This window comes from Pteronotus mesoamericanus, unplaced genomic scaffold, assembly GCF_021234165.1.
Source record: "Pteronotus mesoamericanus isolate MK-2021 breed Mesoamerican mustached bat unplaced genomic scaffold, CSHL_Meso_final contig_105, whole genome shotgun sequence".
NCBI lineage: Eukaryota > Metazoa > Chordata > Mammalia > Chiroptera > Mormoopidae > Pteronotus > Pteronotus mesoamericanus.
The window spans coordinates 10468983-10490138 of NW_026555006.1; positions in this window are offsets into that span (position 1 = coordinate 10468983).

Below are 21156 nucleotides of genomic sequence, written 5' to 3' on the forward strand. Positions count from 1 at the left end.
TGATCATATTTTGCATTTTCTAATTAATGTTGATTTCATTAATGTATACTTACTGATATTCTAGTGTGAACATGGCCCTGTGTTTAGTTATATAAAGAATATTTACAAAGTGTAGGGAAAGGACTGAAATATTTGGAGCATGTACTCTGTGCCAAACACTGCCTTAGCCTTTTGTAAACGTCATCTAATTTTAACCCGGCCACACCCTGTGAAATGCTACTCATTCTATTTTGCGGACTGGGAAATTAAGGTCGTTACATTTAAACCACTTGTTCTACATCACACAAGATATAATCCTTATATTTGGGGGTAACTTTTAATTTAATTGAGGCCATATAACTGTATATACACTGCAAATAGTTTATTTGCGGAGTTATTTCTTATGTGCCAAAATTGTGGGAAGGTGGAAGGAGCAGAAGTTCTCGGTTCTGGATTGTGGCTCTGCAACCCAATTCTGAGGGACCTTAAATGCCGAATAAAATCTATTTTTCTTTCTTCATACATTCTCTTCCAGCACAAAGCACACTTCCACTCCTGGGCCCTGCCTGAGTCTTGTGAGATTGGCCTCTAGGAACTGATCTCTTGGGTTCTCTCCTCACTGTCTCCTGGTTGTGTTTGGCCAGTGGGAAGCCTCCTAGGGAAGAGAAAGAACTCAAGGCATTTCCTAACCTCTCCCAACTCACCCTGGGCCAGGGCTGAGAACTCCCTGGCTTGGAAAGTGAGTGAGGGGAGATGGCTCTCTCACAGGCATAACTCTTGCCAGGTTCTTGTAGCAGCTCCCTCCCCTTGTCCCTTCAGGCATAGAGGTGAGAGTGCTTCTCACATTATGATGTTCTTTCAGGGCTTTGCTCTCTCTTTTGTTTCCCTAACCTTGCCCTCAGTCAGTACAGCACTTTCATTTACTTCCCTTCAAACAGCCCATTGAGTGTGCCATTTCTGGGACAGAGACTAGCAACCCCCACGCAGGTCCCTTGATCTGTCTGAGCCTCAACTTCCTCATCTGTAAAATGGGGATACCAATTTATAATCCATAGGAATTTTTTGAGAATAAAATAATATAAGCTACGTAAATTTACTATACCAATTTAAAAGTACTTCCAAAATATTTGTAATCATAAATTTATTATTCTTTTCTGTTAGAGTTCCCAGTTTCATTTACCAAATACCTACTGAGGATTTATTTTCAGTAAACATAAATGCAGCTCTATGTTAAATTTTGAGAGAACTCCTCTAAGCAGAGATTTAATTAGAGAAAAGAAGAGGCCCATTTAGACAAAAGGAGGGAGAAAAGGGTCTAAATAGAGGAAAAGAGACAACTAACTGAGCCTTCAAGAACAGTAGGATTTTTGTTAGATGAAGTTGGGGAAGGGGCGGAAAGACTTTAGGGGAGAGGAGGTGAGTGAGGGGACGTGCAGAGGTGGGCGAGAGCAAGGCACAGTCAGGCTAAGTGAGTAAACCTGTCTCGTGGGAGATGCAGCTGGGAACTCACGGTTGGGCCAGATTTTCAAGGTCTTTATAAAGAATAATTATATCCTTTAGGAGCCTGGATGAATTAGAGGAAAATAATTCTAATATATCTTAATATCTTTTTCCTACTATGGCATCTGTCCCATGAAAAGCTCTGCACTGAAAATAAGTGATCCAGTGGGATTTGGATGTCTTCACAGCACGATTCGATTGATTGTCCTAATGGATTTCACAGCAGATTGGATATTAAAGTGGCCAAGAAAGGATTTGACTGAAAATAGCTAATTTGGACTAGCTGGTACCTTTGTCCACAAATATTTTCTGAACTTTTACTATTGAGACTTAAAAATGTTTCTTAAAAGCACAGTTCATTTACATGGGGCTCTCCCAGTGCCTTTATTCCTGCTTCTCTTCTACATATGCTGACAGAGTCCAGCAGGGAGCCTGGCATCTACTGGTTAGAAACACAATACAAGTGCATCATTTTAAATTCCTTTTGGTTAAATAAAGAAATGAAAGGCTCATTTAAGATATAATTTTTTTAGGTTGATTTTTTTTGTTTTTTATAATTCTTTTTTATTTTATTTTTTAATTTTTTTATTGTTCAAATACGTTTGTCTCCATTTTTCCGCCACCACTTTCCCCTGCTGCACCCACCCCCCACCTCCCACCCTCAATCCTTCCCCCCTTTGGCTTTGTCCATGGGTCCTTTATGCATGTCCCTTGACTTGACCTTTCCCCTTCTTTTTGCCATTACCCCCCTCTCTCCTCCCCTCTCTTACTGTTGGTTAGTTTTTTCTTTCAATGTTGCTAGTTTATTTTTCTTGCTTGTTTTGTTGATTAGGTTTCACCTCCAGGTGAGATCATATGGCATTTGTCTTTCACTGCCTGGCTTATTTTGCTTATAATGCTCTCCATTTCCATCCATGCTGTCACTAAGGGTAGTAGCTTTTTTTTCCTTTCTGCTGAGTCATAGTATTCCATTGTGTAAATGTACCATAATTTTCTGATCCACTCATTTATTGATGGGCACTTAAGTTGCTTCCAGCACTTGGCTATTGTAAACTGTGCTGCCATGAATATTGGGGTGTATAGGTTCTTTTGAAATGGTGTTTCAGGATTCTTCAGGTATAATCCCAGCAGTGGAATTGCTGGGTCAAGAGGCAGTTCCATTTTAGCTTTTTGGTGAAATTCCAAACTGTTTTCCACAGTGGCTGCACCAGTCTGCATTCCCACCAACAGTGTACAAGGGTTCCCTTTTCTCCACAACCTCGCCAGCACTTGTTGTTTGTTATTTTGTTTATGATGGCCATTCTAACCAATGTGAAGTGGTATCTCATTGTTGTTTCATTTGCATCTCTCTGATGGCTAGTGATGCTGAGCATCCTTTCATATGTCTCTGGTCCTTGTGTATGTCCTCCTTGGAGAAGTGTCTATTCAGGTCCTTTGCCCATTTTTTAATTGGACTGTTTGTCTTCCTGGAGTGGAGTCATGTGAGTTCTTTATATATTTTGGAAATCAAACCCTTGTGTCAGGTATCATTGGCAAATACATTTTTCCATATGATTGTTTCCCTTTTCATTTTGCTGATGTTTTCTTTCACCATGCAGAAGATTTTTATTTTGATGAAGTCCCATTTGTTTATTTTTGCCTTTATGTCTCTTGCTCTAGGGGACATATCAGTAAAAATATTGCTACATAGAATATCTGAGTTTCCTGCCTATGTTTTCCTCTAGGACTTTCATGGTGTCATGACTTATATTTAAGTCTTCTATCCATCTTGAGTTTATTTTTGTGTATGGTGTGATTTATAGCAAAGCTACCCAATAGAACCTTCTGTGATGATAAAAATGTTCTATATATGTGCTGATCAACATAGGAGACACTAACTACATGTGGTTATTAAGAACTTGAAACATATCTAATGCAGCTGAGGAGCTAAATTTTAAGTTGTATATGATATTATTTAATATAAACTTAAATATAAGTAGCTGCAGTTGTTAGTGGCTACTGCAATAGATAGTGCACATCTAGAGAGAAGTGTTCTTAAGTAGGAAATCCACACAAAACCTATTCATCATGTCTCTATAACACCCCACAGTTGATGAAGTCCTTTTCCATATAGTCAATTGCTGCAGTGTTTGAGCCCTGATTTGGAGCAAAGTTTTAGGCATTTTCCATGAATTCCTACCATGTTGTTCTATCTATAAACACTGTTTAATCCATGTTTATTTAACTTCTCTCCTACAAGGTGAAATGCGGGTTGCAGGAAACATTTTCCAGCAGTAATCATTGTGATTCACTTAATATGTTTACACCTGCTGGGTTTAAAATATCACGACCTTAATTTAGTAGCACCTGTAGTCAATCTAACTCTAAAAAGGCTTGGTAAGCCTGTGAGTGGGGGGAGATCGGGACAGATCGAGAGAGATCGAAAGAGACCGAGAGAGACCGAGAGAGACCGAGAGAGATCATCTGTCCAGCCAGGTGACCAATCTGCCAAGAACTTCTACTCAACAGATAAGATGGGTAAGCATAATGTGCGCATTGTTGTAATTATTTGAAAAAATCATGTGCATATATGGAAGACAAAATACAGAAAGTACAAACATAATTCTCGTGTAAAATGTAGGGTCAAAGAAGCCTTTTTAATTAAGCATTCTAATATTGTGTAGCCTCAAATTACCTGTCTTTGATATAGCTCAGGATCAGAATCTATATTGCTTTCAAATAAGCTTGGGGAAAGAAAAATATGTTGCTAGTTTTTTTCTAACCATATTGAAGTGTCTTGTGATTCTGTGAATACTTCCTGTTCTTGCACATTGCCACTCTTGTGTGAGTCCTGTTCTTCATCCAACAATGCCTATCATCTCATGTGTTGACTGATATCAGTTTGGATTGTCCAAGAATCAGTACAAAAGGTACCTCCTTTACTGAGTCTCCTCTGACTTGCCAGTAGATGCAGTGAGATACTTCCCTTGGCAATTTGCTCATACCTCAATTAGAGCAAATGAAACACTATAGATATTTGTTTTATATGTGTGCACAATGAGAACGTGAGCCCATTAAGGGCAGGAGCTGTATTCTATTAGTCTTTGTATTACTAAGAATTATCAGAAAACCCAATGATACTGAATTCAAAGTTGTTAAAAAAATAGAAACATGGGTCACATGTAGAAAGTAATTTCAAGTTAATTTGTCTTTATATATTCATACAGGGGTGTGAGATTAGAATAATCCAAAACAGATAATCCCCTAAATTTGGGATTATATACTAAAATATATTATGTGTATTAAGGACTTTTGCCTTTTTAAATGTGTTTTGTTTAAGATAATATTGAGATATATCCTTTCACTTATTAGCAATGCTGTGAGCCTCCACTAATTTGATTAATTTGAAATACAGTCTTTATTCTTTACCACTACTACCATTACCTGCCAGAGATCCTAATACAGGCATATCTTGGAGATATTGCAAGTTTGGTTCCAGTCTATCTCTATAGTGCAAGTCGTAATCTTTCTTTTTGCTGGTGGAGGAGGAGTCCTGCATTCAATTTGTGAAAACCACAACATCTGTGAAGTGCAATAAAGTGAAGCACAATAAAATGAATACCTGTATTCAATTATTCTCTTTGAGTATTACAGAAGAGATGGGGTTTTTCTATATAAAATAACCACTCCTGAAATATAAAAATCCATAAGAACAAATATTCCTTTAAGTTTTGATTGCTGACACAAACCGATAGCCTTGAATAGTAGCTCCTGGCACTCCAAAGCTAATATGGTGCCCAGATCGATGAGGGGATTCTTCTTGACAAATTTCAATTCAGGTACCCTGAATTGAAATTTGCATGCTCAGTTGGGAAGCTTTGATCTAGAGAAAGCATCACCTAACTCAGTCCTACCGTCTATTCAGCATTGGATCAGAATGAGGCCAAATTACCTGAGTAGTTCTGTATTCCCTGAACAACATTTGCTAAAAGAGGACTAAAGAGAGTTGAAAGGTTGTGGAAGGAAAGTGACTCCAAAATAAAATATTTTCCTTTAGTAAATTCAAAGAAAGATAATTAGCATGAAGATAAGAATAATTTGGAATTTATAGCTTATTCTCATGTTTTGCTCAAAAAATATCTTTTAGTTCAAATTCCTTACTTTGGCATTCAGAGTTCTCTTTGTCAGGGTCTGTATTTCTAAGTGCAGCTCCTTCTTTTTCCCTTCAAATACCCTAAACTCCAGCTGAAAGAGAATCCATGTGTTTATTGATGGAAGTTTGGTATTTTTTCAACAGCTGTTTTATGCTCAAACTTGTTGTTCTTCCTAGGTAATTCATCTTTGATGGACCAGCTCAAATTTCACTACACCCAGTGAAAATTTTCTGTTCTCTCCAGCTAGAAATCATATCTTCCTCTTTTGAACTTCTATAAGCTCTTATCTGGATCTCTATTATTCTACTTATCACTTGCTATGTTACATTATAGCTATTTATACATGATCTGATCAGTGGGAATTAGACAGACTTAGATTTAAATCTAACATCTGCCATTTACTAGATGAATGACCTTGTAAAGAATTATTAAATTTAATGAACTTAAATTTCTTATTCTTAATCTGTTAGATTATCTCATGTTGTAGACTGGTGGCAAACAATGGCTTTCATTCTCAAATTTTATATTCTTATCTTTTGCAGTGTAAATTTGTAGCTCAGGCATCAATAGGTAGGGTCTATTTCCCCACTCGAACTTAGGCTGGACTTAAGACTTGTTTTAATCCATAAGAGGTGATAAATGTGAGTGTGCAAGTTCTGAATTTAGGTCTCAAGAGAGATCTTGCATGCTCCCACTTGTTCTCTAGAATCCTGCTCAAGTGTCATTTGAACAAGCCAAGGCCAACTTCCTGGAGCTTGTGAGACCCCTTGGAGCAGAGATGAGCTGCCCCCACTATTGGTGTTGTAGATCAGCCAACAAGCAGCTGGCTCACTGGAAGATGTATAAGTGAACACAGCTGAAGAAAAGAGTCATCTTCTCAGCCCAGTCCAATTTACCAACACATAGAATTGAATTGTGAGCTTAAAAAATATGCTTGTTATAAGCTGTTGGTTCCCAAACTTTATCTTGCATCAGAATCCTTTTGAGAGCTTGGTAAAACAAAAATAACTAGGTTCTACTCCTAGAGTTTCTGATTTCTTGAGTTGGGATGGGGTCCCTGAATTGCATTTCTAACTAGTTCCCATTCGGTGTTGATGCAGGTGGTCCAGTTACCACATTTTGAGAATAACTGTTTTAAACTGCTAGGTTTTAAAATAGTTCATTAATGTAGCAAATGCTACCTGATATACAGGGATATTGCAAAGCATAGTTATTACAAATTTAAAGTGTTTGGCAAATAGTAGGCACTCAATGAGTCTAGTTAATGATATTTGCTATATCTCAACTAGCCTATAATTTCCTTGAGGGAAGGGCTGTTATCTAATGAGAGCATCCTATTCTTATTTCTCAGTTTGTAGTAACTTTCATGTGGTAAACATATACATTTTTGATCCAACATTTTACACAAATAGAAAACAGGTGTCATATACAAATTATTTGCTCTTTATTACTATTATAGTCTCTTCCATAATTTGGAGGCATTTTCAAAAGATAATTTAATACTCTTAATAATCAATTCTAAAATTCTTTTTTTAACATCCATATGTCTATGAACTTCTGTTAAAAATAAATCACTGAGTTGTCTCACAGGATGGGTGAAGATGTACAGTGCTACAATAGCCCGAGGGGTTGAGGACTTTGGTAAGCAAGCAGCTTGAGTAATAATCCAGGGGGGGGAAAAAAAAACCAGGGAGGGAATGAATACATGCAGAGAAATTTGGAATATTAATTGACTGGAGATCTCTATAAGGTCTAAAATCAGCTATATTGTGAATATAAGTATTAGAGAACAAGAAAGAATTATGGTAAGAATATAAGCTACTAGAATTTAGTGTTTGGAAGATGTGCTCATTAAATAATGCCCAGGAATATGTGTTCTAAAACAGACCCCCAAATGATTCTGATATATGACAAGTTTGGTAATGAGTATTCAACTATAACATGTTCTTTACTATCATCGAAAGCCAGGATAAGAGAACAGACATATGATATCTACTTCAACAAAGGCTGAAAATCTGATGCTGAGAACATTACCCATTACATCATTCAATATTTCCTACAAAATTTCATGAAAATATTTTTTCCAATTTAGTATCAGGAAAAAAGATTTGTCTTCTCTGAAGAATTGCTATATTTCTTTCTTTATGATGCTGAAAGTTATAAAATTCACCATGGTTGCCTTTTTGATTGGCTAAGAAGCTAAGAGCCAACCCTGAGGCTTAACTCTTTGCAGATTAAGTTATCCCCCTCTTTGCTCTTGGAGCCTCTTGTGAATACCTCTACATTAACACTTGCACATCACATTAAGTTATGCATAGATTGTATCTCTTCATAACTTAACTATAACCCTTTAAAAGTTAGAACCATATCTTCTACATCAGTTCAACTATAGTAACTAGAATAGTGCCTGGTATGCAGTAGATTATGGAGATTTCCTTTTTTGCTAAATTATGAATGAAATACAACTATTGGATAAATTATATTAAAACTAATAGTCAATAGATTTGCTCTTCCCTTCTTTTATGGGTTTTAATTTTATATTTTCTCTTTATTAACCTTACCATATGTGTTTCACTTCTGGGTGTTAGGAGGAAATCTTTTCCCTCCATTTCTTGTATTTTCTTTTAGGAGAAGAGAGCCCCATTAGTCTTATATTATATCTCTGGTCTCTCTCTTCCCCTTTTGCTCAGTCTGTCTCAAGAAAGCTGGAGTGGTTTATCTGACAGATAAACCTGAGAAGAATGAGCCAGGCATGCTCAGCTCAAGTTCTTCATTTTTTTCCTAGTTACATCTTTAAATCTTCAGTAAGAGATCTGTGTTCACTGGATACAGCCCCTTCTATTCCTCAATTCCTACAGATCTAGTTTGTCTCTGAGAGCTCAACTCCCTTTGAAAATACATTCTTTGCTCTTTCATTTCTTGGTACTTCAGTTTATTCTCTCATTTCTAAAACTAAAACTGTTTCCCCAACCTTCATTTTCTTATCACCTACAAAACAGCCTTCAATTACTTTGCTGTGTTCAACCTGTGCACTGTTTCTGACCCAGCCTATTTCCCAAGACTAAGGTATCATAAGTGTGCTGCTTTAATGAATTTTTGATTTTGGATTTGTGATTATTTTTCCCACTATCTCTGTACGAGCAGAACCTGCATCTCTAACTTGATAGTGGCCCACATTTCTCTTTATTTACCCATTAATAAAATCACTTTATTTCAATGCCTCAACCTGAGGGTCTGAGTGAAAAAGTTAAAGGGATTAAGAAAAAAAACTCGTAGGCACAGATAACAATATGGTGATTATGGGGGGAGAAGGAAGTGGTGGGGCTAGAAGAGGGTAAAGGGGGGAATAAATGGTGATGGAAGGAGGCTTGACTTTGGGTGGTGAACATACAATACAATATAGAGATGATGTTTTATAGAACTGTATATCTGAAATCTATATAATTTTATTAACCAATGTCACCTCAATAAATTCAATAAAAAAAGAAAAAAAATCACTTTATTTTAAATGGTAAAGCCACAATTTCAATCTTCAATATTCATTAAGTATAATTAGTAGCTACCACAATGCAGAGCCTCAGAGATAATTTAAAAGTAGATAAGCCATGCAACTCTAGATTAACCTTAGATTGGTTCCAAATACAGGTCAAGTTATAATCTAAAGGCCAGAATATTTTGGAATAGTATACAGACTTAGTTGATAAGCATGTTAGATGGTACAAAATTATGGTAGATAGTGAAAGTCCAACATCCGAAGGAGGTGTACACAAGAACTATTTGATAAAGGACTATAAGTAAAACATAAATAGTCTGAATAAATAATTTCATGATCCCAGACTCAACACAGCGGTCTTTGGGATGGTCCTCAGAACAGTACTCCCCACTGTGGTTCAAAGAGGCCATAGAGGGGGACAAAATATATGGGCACACAACTGTACTTTGATAAGACCAAGTTAGAAGATATAGTTTATATGTGGGGTAGTAAACTCTTAATACTGATCCAGATTATGCAATTCACTCATATAAATACAGCATGGAAAAATATCCACAGGCCTCCTCAGATGAGGTAGCCCCCATAAAATATGTGGCATGCTGGCCAGGGAAGAATGTTTCCTGGGAGTTACATGCTCCAAAGGGAAAAAGGAAGGGCCTGTACTGATCATGCCCAGTTTACACTTCCCAAATTTATCCATCACAGATGCATACATCACTCTACTTTCCCTGGACTGGAGTGAGTAAAGAAAGGGGAAGTGTTCAGAAGTATTAGAGAAATTGAGAAAAAGAGACTGAGGTTGATCGATTAATTTAATAAAATAAATTTGAATGAATGAATGGAAAAGGGAATTGGAAAGAGTCCACTGGAAAATATATATATATTTAGGTAAGAAAAGCTGCCCTGGAATTTCTAGGAATTACTATTAGAGTACTGTTTTAAGTACCAAAATTAAAATGCTATCAGAGGGATTGTGGCTAAATTTATTTTTTTAACACTTCTACTAAGACACAGGCATTGCCTGGGGGTAGCTGAACAGTAACAATATTATCAGTATGCAATCATACCAAACTATGCCCACACAAGCATATCGTTAGAATTTCCCAGTGAAGCACAATGGTATTACAACACTAATGACAACAGAGGGGCTAACACTTACAAAGGGCTCTCTCTTTGTGCCAAACATGTGTTAAGTGTTGTACATGTTACCACATTTGGTTCTCTATGAGTTAGAGATCAATATCTTCATTTTACAATTAGGGAAAACAAGGCAAAGTAACATATTAAATAAGGCTAATAAAGCTGAAAGTAGCAAAGTCAGGATTTGACCCCAGATTGGCTGACTATAAAACCTGTGTTCTTTTGCATATGCCAAAGTAAACACATCTGTAAATATTATGGGGCTGGGTTATGAGAACCCTAGGACTCTTCTGACTTTCTGTGTTTCTGTGACCTGACAGTGTGAAAATGCCTGCTAGTTAAATGCTACCCCAGATCATCGTTTTTCTTCTTTCCTCTTTTCATTCCTTTCTGTTTCTTCTCTATTTGAAAGTTCCAAGGGGCTAATTGGAAAGGTCTTGGGTAAATACAGTAAAAGTCATTATGAGGTTATCCAAAGGACAAAATGGGGAGGGAGGGTATGCTACAACTGGAAAATTGGTGTAAGTTTGAATTACAACCTGGTTGGACCTTCTTGGGGGCTCAGTAGAGGAAAACATCATATACCAGGAGACTGCTAAATATATTTTACTTTAAATTCTAATACACAAAGAAAACAATTTAAACATGGAAGATAAATATTTCATGAATATGTCCTTAGATCTCAAAATTTAAAAGACTAATCTCTGAAGAGTTATGCACAATCCTGATCATCATTATTCTAGGAAATATTCCAAACAGTTCTTAAAATATATGTGTATTCTCCCAACTTAACTAATATGGTTATGGAAAGAGCCCTGGGCTTTGAAGGTAAAGGTCTGGCTCTAACTGTGTGGAATAGGATATATTAGTTCTCTCTCTGAGTGTCTCTCTGAGTGTCAATTTTTTCATCTGTACAAAAACTCAATAATGTTTATTTTACATATTTATTGTGAGTAGGCAAGGAAAAACTATATTAAAGTGTCTGGCTCAGTGCCAGGCCTCTAGCTGATATTAATAAATGATAAATTGTATTTAAATCAATGGTGGTACATCATTACATTTCTTCAGATTCCCAGATCTCTTTCTTGACAAATTCTACAGTCTTGTCAAAGACTGAAAATAATTTGCATTGACTTAATTATTTACCAACAATTTTGGGGGTGCTTAAGGTATGCCAGGTACTGAATATAAACAGAGAGGTAAAAGGAATGTTTTCAAGCTGCTTATGATTCAGTAGAGAAGAACCAAGAAAATAGATAACTAAAACAGTATGAAACATCATATATAGTAGAGGAGATCCTTCAGAAAGGATTTCTAACAATTAAAAAAAAAAAAGACCCTAAGTCTAATCAGATCGTTAAGTGGAGTCTTTCTTTAACAACTCAGTAGCTTTTTCCTTTTGGCCAAATCACATATTGTTTTTATATGTTACTCTAATTCTTACATCTTGAGGATACTTGTCTGTGGTATTGAAATGCATATTGGACTTGGGAACAAAAGTAAATTTTAGGTCTGTGTTTGTCATTTAGTAGTTGCTTGCATGGGTAAGTCAAAACACATCTGTGAACTTAGTTTTTCTTTCTGTGAAAGCATATCTTCCCTTACACATGTATGTGAATTAAACAAAATTATTTTTCACTTATGTATCATTGCAAAGTAGCTAGTCAAATGGTTAAGTTCAAAAGGTTAATGATATTGTAGTATTTGGGTTTAGCAATTGTGAAAAGGGCAAGAAAAAATCTAAAAGGCAGTGAAAGCCAAATGTCATATGATCTCACCTATAAGTGGAACCTAACCAATAAAACAAAAGCAAGAAGAGAATAACCCACAAGACTGAAAGAAAAAACAAACACTAACCAGAGGGGAGGAAGGAGCGGGGGAAAAAAGAAGGGGAAGGGTCAAGTCAAGGAACAGGTATAAAAGGACCCATGGACAAAGCCAAAATGGGGAAGGATTGAGGGTGGGAGGTGGGGGTGGGTGGGGCAGAGGAAACTGGTGGTGAGAAAATGGAGACAACTGTACTTGAACAATAAAAAAATAATAAAATAAAAGGTGGTTCCACACATAACAGTGAGCAGAATGTCACAAAAAGTCAAAGGTTGATTACTTTTATAATGATATAATTATTTAATGCCAACTAAGGATCTCTGCTTCCTTCTCCTGGAACCAAGAATGGTGTTTCCTAGGCAGAGGTGACCATTATAAGAAGTGCATTCTAATATCCCCACAGTACACATGCCTCTTTGACTATAGTTCTCTACCATACTGAGTTCAAGAACAGTCTCAAAATCCTTTCTCAATACTTTTGCTGCAGATAGTCACCACCATTCTCTCAGAGCTGGACTTCTGATTGAAATTCATTTGTCATTTCAGATTCATAATCAGACTCTGACAAAAGCCTCTCTGGCATGGCCTATGGTACCATGCTAATCAGCCTACTGTCTAGAATGTTGCAGTCAGCTGGAGGAAATATCAAGAAAAAGGAGAATTTCACACATTTATTCCAAAAACATTCAGATATTATTATTATAATTAAATAAATATTGTGGTCAAGATTAGTGTCTACCAGTGTCCTTAGAACTACTGAGTTGCATTTCTCAAGCTTCCTCAGGTCCCTGTGAGTTTAATAGTAATTGCCTACTACATAGTCATCTGTTTATGTATTTCTAATAATATAGAGTGAAAGCCACTCATATTAGTTATTGAGACTATATATACGTACAGTTTTTGTCTATTGACTTCTATGTGTGTATACATATATGTTACATAATCAAAACGTGGACATTTTTGCCCAAATTTTTGAGGGAAAAAATAAGGGTGATCATTGTACATGGGTAGTACTAATTCTCCATCTACATAAATGTTTCCATATAAAATGTAGGTGCACATTATATACAGCAAATATGGTACATATTACATATATTTTCATTGTACAAGGATATTTATAATATATATATTACATTTACTTCTAGATATTTTATATCATTGGTGCTGTTGTAACCATATTACTTTTATTTCCATTTCCATTTCCATTATTCATAGACAGTGTATTAGTTGGCTCAGGCTGCCATAACAAGATACCACAGACTGGGTAGCTCAAACATCAGAAATTTACTTCTTGTAGTTCTGGAAGCTGAAAGTCCAAGGAGTCAGCAGGATCAGTGTCTGTAGAAGTTTCTCTTCCTTTCCCTGGCTTGCAGACAGCTGCCTTCTTATGTATCCTCACGTGGCCTTTCCTCTACGCATATGCAGAGAGAGAGAAAAAATGAATGAGAATCTGCAAGATTTAGTGTCTCTTCTTCCTCTTCCCCTTACCCCCCTTCTTCTTCTCCTTCTCCTTCTTCTTCTTCTGACACTAGTCATACTAGATTAAGATCCTACTCTTAAGACAGTGAGTGTTAGGGCTTCAACATGTAAATGGGGGAACACAATCTAGTCTATAATATCAAGTGTATAAAAACACAATTTTTATTTATTTACTTTGTGTCATGGAGTCTTACTAAACTCAGGTATTATTAGCCCTGGCTGATGTGGTTCAGTGGATTGAGCACTGGCCTGCAAACCAGAGGGTCACTGGTTTGATTCTCAGTCAGGGCACATGCCTGGATTGTGGACCAGGTCCCCAGCAGGGGGCGCATGAGAGGCAGCCACATGTTGATATTTCTCTTCCTCTCTTGCTCCCTTCCCCTCTATCTAAAAATAAATAAATATATACAACATCTTTTAAAAAATAAACTCAGGTATTAGTTTTAATAGTATATTGTAGATAATTTAAGACTTTATATTTTAGACAAGCAGGTCATCTGCAAATAAAGGTAGATTTACTTTTTTCTGTTCAATTTATCTCTTGTTTGATCTTCTTGCATTGGTTAGCACCTCCAGAATGATATTGACTAGGAATGATGAGAGTGGGCATTATTACCTTGTTCCTGAACTTACGGGGAAAAGATTCAGAGTTTTCCCACAAAATGTAATGCTGGCCGTAGATTTGTCAAAAATGCCCTTAATCAGGTCAAGAAAGATCCCTTCTATTACTAGTCTGCTGAGAGATTTTTAAATAAATGGGTTTTGAATTTTATCAAATGCTATCAATTTTTTGTATGTGCTGAAATTATGTTTTTATTTTATTTTTTATTTCAGTTTTTGGTCAGCAGTTTTTTGGTATTAGTTTCAGATGTATATAGCACAACAGATAGGTTCATATAGGTTGCACAATGTTCCCTCCAATAATTCAAGTGCCACCTGGCACCATACATATTTACTGTAATATTGTTAACTATATTCCCTATGCTTTGCCTTATATCTCCATGCCTGCTTTGTAACTAGCAATCAGTACTTCTTAATCTCATCACTGTTTTAAACCCATTCCTTAACACCTCTCTCCTCTGGCCTCCATCAGTTTGTTCTCTGTATCTATACATCTGTTTCTATTTTGTTTATTCTTTTATTTTGTTCTTTAGATTCCACACGTAAATTATATCATATGGTATTTGCATTTGTCTGGCTTATTCCATTTAGGATAGTACCCCTTAAGTCCATCCATGGTGTCACAAACGGTCAAGATTTCATTTCATTTTGATGGCTGAGTAATATTCAATTATATGTGTGTATACCATATATATATGTTATGTGTGTATTATATATGGTGTGTATATATATATGATGTGTGTGTGTGTATATATATAGCATATAGTATAGATGGTATATATGCACCACAGTGTTTTTATCTACTCATCTACCAATTGACACTTGAGCTCCTTCCACATCTTGGCTTTTGTAAATAATGCTATCATAAACACAGGAGTGGATGTATTCTTATGAATTATGGTTTTGGATTTTTTTGCCTTTTTTCCCAGAAGTGGAATTGCTTGGCCAAAGGCAGTTCTATTTTTAATTTTTTTGAGGAGCCTCCACACTCTTTTTCACAGTGGCTGCACCAGTCTGCATTCCCAACAGTGTACTAGGGTTCCCTTTCTCCACATCCTCACCAACACTTGTTGTTTGTTGATTTATTGATGATAGCCATTCTGACAGGTGTGAGGTGATATCTCATTGTGGTTTAAATTTTCATTTCTCTGATGATTAGTGATGTTGAGCCATTTTTCTTATGTTTATTGGCCATTTGTATGTCCTCTTTGGATAAGTGTCTATTAAGGTCTTGTGCTCATGTTTTAATTGGGTTATTTTTCTGGTGTTGAGTTGTCTGATTTATTTATAAATTTTGGATATTAACTCCTTATCAGATGTATCATTGACAAATATCTTCTCTAATTAGTCTGGTTAGAGTTTTACCAATTTTATTGGCCTGTAATAGAAATAGGTTTGAGGTATATTTTTTTCTATTGTTTTCTTTTTCATTAATTTTGCTCAACTTTATTATTTCCTTTCTTCTACATATTTTGCATTTAGTTTGGTCATCATTTTTCTATTTTAAGGTGAAAGATTATATGATTGCTTTGAGAAATTTCATTTTTAACATTCAATGCTAGCAACTTTCCTCCAAGCACCTACTTTGATGCTTTTTTATTTCTATCCAATTAAAAATACTTTCTAATTTCCCTTGTGCTGTCTTCTTCCACTTATGTGTATTTAGAAATGGTTGTTTAATGTTAATATTTGATGGAGCTTTCAGATATCATTCTGTTATCAATTTCTAGTGTAAGTCCATTGTAGTAAAAACCAACACACAAGCAAAAACAGCCTTCCATGTATTATGACTTGTTCTATTGACCAACACATGCACATGGTTATCAGGGTGAATATTTTGTGTATAATTAATATGTATTCTTCTGTTGTTCAGTGGAGTGTTCTACGTATTTCATCTGGGTCAAACTGGTTGATGGTGTTTAAGTCTCCTATGTTCTTACTAATTTCTTGCCTACTTGTTCTATGAATTATCGAGATAAAAATGTTGAAATCACTAGTGATAATTGTAAATTTGTCTGTTTCACTTTTTATTCTCATTAGGTTTGTTTTTCTTTTGAGTTCTATCATTAGATGTATACCAAAGTAGAACTGTTACATCCTTAATGAATGTAGTTTATTATTATGAAATATCCCTTTTTAATATTAATTTATTAATAAGATCTGCCACCTAACACAGTTTAGGAAAATCAGTCTGAATAATTACCAGTTTTGATGGAGGGAGAGAGTCTTAATCAGCCTGTTTCAGTTACCAAGGGGGAGAAATCTTATCAGGTTGAGAGAGGTTAAACATGAAAGTAGAGGAAGCTGTGAAATGAAAGTCCTCCTGACTACAGATTCTTTCCTACTTAAAATGTTTCTACCAAACTGTTTCTTATTGTTTTTTTTGTTTGTTTGTTTGTTTGCTCTTTTCTCTATAGGCACTCCTAAGGCTTTCCACTAACATGTCCTTCCAGGGCATATGAACTTGATCTGTCTTATTCATCACTGTTTGTCCAGTATCTATAAGAGTGTCTGGCACATAGTAGATACTTACCATGTATTTAATGATATAAAACCTAGACATCTCAGGATTGCCTTCAAGGCCTTTTACAATGAACTGACCTTAGGCTCATTTATTACCATCACAGGCCTTGTGAATCCCATTGGGGTTTGGGATGAGAAAGAATTAGAAAGAGTGGTCAATATCAGTTCTTTAATGACAACTGTAACCAAGGGCTGTCTGAAGATCAACATGCCAGGAAAAGATAGGATGAAATCTTAAATCCATTGCAGGGTTGATGTTAAGTATCATATTAAGTAAGTGTCAATGTTGGGCCAGTGCAGTGAAATTCCTATGAGGTTTTGTGGAATTGAGAAGTGAAGGAAAAGATTAAGTGAAGGCTATAATTTGCATGCAGGAAATGGCAGCATTGCTTCTATTAAAGTGGGAAACATCACTTCTATTGAAGACCCTAAACTTGGCTCCAATTGACTTTATTTAACTACCCTAAAGGCTCTCTGGATTTGGCCCTAGAAACCCAATCCTCAAATCACGTGGCACTTCTTGACATTCCATGACCACTATACACATTCAAACCACCTTACCTTTGCTCCTGCTGTTCCTTCTGTGTAGAATAAATTCTCTCCCCAACACCCCCTTTTCCAACATCCTGGCTGGATAAAATCTTTCTCTCTTATTCTTTTTGATTCAGAAAAAGTGTTATCTTCTTTTGAAACTTTTCCTGTCTCCTCCAGGCTAAAATTATTCCTTCCTTCTGTTTTGCAAACCCTTTATATCTGGCACCCTTATAGTAATTATTATATTATTATTATAATTTTTGTTTATATGTAGGTTCCCTAGAAACTTTTTATAAGTAGAAAACATCCCTTTGTTTTCTCTCTTTTTAAATTCTGAGTCTTTTGTGCCCAGGACAGTGTCAACCACATAAATCAATTACCTATTTTCTAATGAGCTGGTTTGGTGAGTGAATGTTACATAATTTCAAAGATCCCTTCCAACTCAAGCATTGCTGGGTCTGTGGTACTCAGGGCTACTATGACCCTCATAATTTTTTTCATGACTATCTTGACACCTAGAAATTTATTCTTATATTTAAAAATTGGGGAGAAGAATACAATGAACTTAGTGAGAGAACTGTTTTTGTTTACATTTTAATAGTTCAATAAACAATCCACAGAAAAATAAATACAAAAGACCAAAAACTCCTGTGAAAAAATTAACTTCAGTAGTAGTTAGAAAAATATAAGCTATATGAATAATAGGATATTGCTTCTTAGTCATTAAATTGGCAAACCTTAAAAAAAGTTATAGTAACTAGTGGTGGAGATGCAGGAGACAAATCACTCTGATATTTTACTGACAGAAATTTTAAAATGCAATTTAACAATAGTTTTTATGATGAAATATGTATACACTCATTGACCCAGTAACCCTACTCCTGAAAATCTATTTCATACAATAAAACTCCATGAGAATATATGTGCAGAATGGTTCTGTGTTTCAGTGTGGTGGTGTGAAACACACTGAACTAAAATACTGTTCGTCGATACTAGCATGGCCGATAAAGGTTTTATTAAGTGAGAAATACAATATGAAAGAAGAGTACGTGGTATGACCTTTACCTTAGGGGAAAAGAAGATGAAAATTATTGCTGTACCAGCGAGGATCACTGTGCCCATTTTGCTCTCTTGCCAGCACTGAGTATTATCATCTGGCTAAATCTTTGCTAATTTGATAATGAAAGAATAGCATTGTGTTTTAGTTTGCATTTCTTTGACTTTTAGCAAAGTTTAACATCTTTGCAGGTTAAGCAAATGTATTTCCTCTTTTGTGGATTGTCAGTGTCCTTTGCTCTTACCTACTGGAGTCTGATAAATTTGTATGAGCTCTTCATATATTAAAGATATTAACCTATTGTGTGTCAAAAGATTGATGCTTGCTTAGGACTTTTTTCTTGCGCTGGATGGTCTTCAGTTTTCTGGGGCTGGGGCTGATAGTGCAGACTGGGGAAGGATAAGAACAGTAAAAAAAGATGGCAAGAGACTGCAGAGGTAGGATTGGTATTAGATTAATAAAAAATTGAATATTTTATTATGTCTATGATATTGTTAAAGTATGTATATGTGAATAATAGGAAGTGGCATGGAGAAATTAAACATTGATTTAAAAATGGCATGAAACTATGAGCAACTTTCTTTAAGTATTTCTGTCATTTTGAAGTATACATAAAATGTTAAAACAAATAAAACAAAGTTGTTTTGAAGAAAACTTTTGAGAGAGTTATTAAACTCCCTTTTAGTGTATACTCTTTTTTAAAAACCAAATCAAGGCAAAGAAAGAAACAAGTATACACATATCTTTGTATTAGAAAGTAGGAGCTCTAGCCACAGATGCCATAACACACAGAAAGTGCAGTTCATTTGGCTACAGTTCTCATGCACCCCTCCACACCTACACCCAACACATCCCAAGAGCGGTATCTTCTTCAGTCCGCTAAACTATAAGCTCCTTGAAGACTTTGTCCCTTCATCTTTGTAATCACTACACCTGTCAAATATATGATGAATTGTATTGAAAGGAATGAAATGGAATTGAATGAATGGCATTTGAAGAATCTCAATGGGAAACATGGCCCTGGCTGGGTAGCTCAAATGGTCAGAGCAATACACCAAGGTTGCGGGTTTGATCTCCGGTCAGGGCACATACAAAAGCAACCAATTAATGCATAAACAAGTGAAACAACAAATTGATTCTCTCTCTCTCTCTCTCTCAAAAATCAAAAAATAAACACAAATGGGAAACATATTTCTGAAAAACAAAATCAGGACATATGACCTAATATTATATATATATATAATATATATATAATATATATATATAATATATATATATAATCATTTGTAACTTGGCAATGAAAAATGATGCATTAAAATTGTATTTTTCTATTGGGGGCAGAACCAGAATATCCAAGACATGAATATAAAAATAAAGATTGCCTTGACAAATGTACATAATTGTACTGAGTCCATCACAAAAAGACAATTGTATTCCAATTGCAAGATAGTAACAACTATTTTATTATCAGTAAAATAATAGTGTCCAAGGCTACATAAAACCTGATCTTTCATACAATAATGTAAATATAATAGTTTCATTTGATGTAGTCCTTCCAGAAATGTGAAGTACTCTCTAGAACCGTTTTTCTGCTTTAATGAGAAAGTGTGTGACTTTTTTTCCTGCTGCTATGCCTCCACCACCCCCACCCCCAGCTCTCTGCCACCCAGCGCCTTCCCTCAGCTGGCAAGCACAGGCCCCAGATGCTAAGCTGTGGAAGATATTTTATCTGCTGCATCTGGTTCCTTAGCAGATTCGACAGGCCTCTGTGCTGGCAGCTTCAGAAATGCCTTTGGGCTTGTCACATGGTGAAAACTCCCAACTGGCTGTCTGAATTGCCAACCATGCTTTGGCTCACTGGAGAGAAGGAAGAAATAGCACTTTTTGTTCACCTACTGATAACCTCTCATGTAAGTGATCAATGGCTTCTGATCTGAAAAATATATCCCTGTAGGGCAGCCCAGTCTTGAGGTAGAATTTCGTCCTCTTGATACAAATTTGTAAGTAATATATGACTGAGCTTTGTTTCTCCAGCCAGAGAGGAAATCCCAGCAATTTGGACTTCAGCATGTCTTATTCTGAAATTAAATTCAGAAAGCATCAGCATTTTAGAATTGGAAGAAATATTGAGTCAGCTAATCCATCTCCCTAATGTTTCTGATGAAGAAACTCAAATTCTGAAAGCAGAAAAGGTTTGGTCCAGGTACCTAGCAAGCAGGGCAAAGGAAGAGATTGATCCTTGGGCGGGGAGGTATGAAAGCAAATGAGAGCAGGCAGTTTGCTTGTAAATGGAAGACTAGAGAAGACCCTGGGAGACGGTGTGGCAGGGTGGAACAGAGGAGTGAACCCAACAGGCAGGGAGATCCACTCCTGGTGGTACTGCTGCTGCCGCCACACCCAAGTCATGTGACCTTAAGCAAGTTATCTAACATCTAGGCCCAAGCGCCTTCATCTGCAGGGGAGGGGGAGAATATGAGTTGAGCACAGATCCTAACTTGTGTGGTTGTTTTGAGGATTAAATGAGATACATGTAATGAATCTGACAAGGATTAGGCATATGCTCACATTTTTTCAGTACATTTTTATTAAGAGCTTGTCATGTGATGAACATTATCCTGAACACTTGATACTTAGTGATTATTGTTCATGTGAGAGATGAAACAAGTAAATGAGGACAGACTTGTAAAACTAGGATGAGAGAGTGAATCCTGTGAGTGGTTTCCTGTTGAGATGCGTGTAGGCAGCCAGCAATGAGAGCATTCTCGTACTCCACACATGCCCTGCAGCCGTGTTGCTGCAGTTCCCTGAGCTGCAGTGAGCTCTCCTTTCCAGCAGGGGACATCCACTGCTCAGAGAAGGGAAGCCAGGCC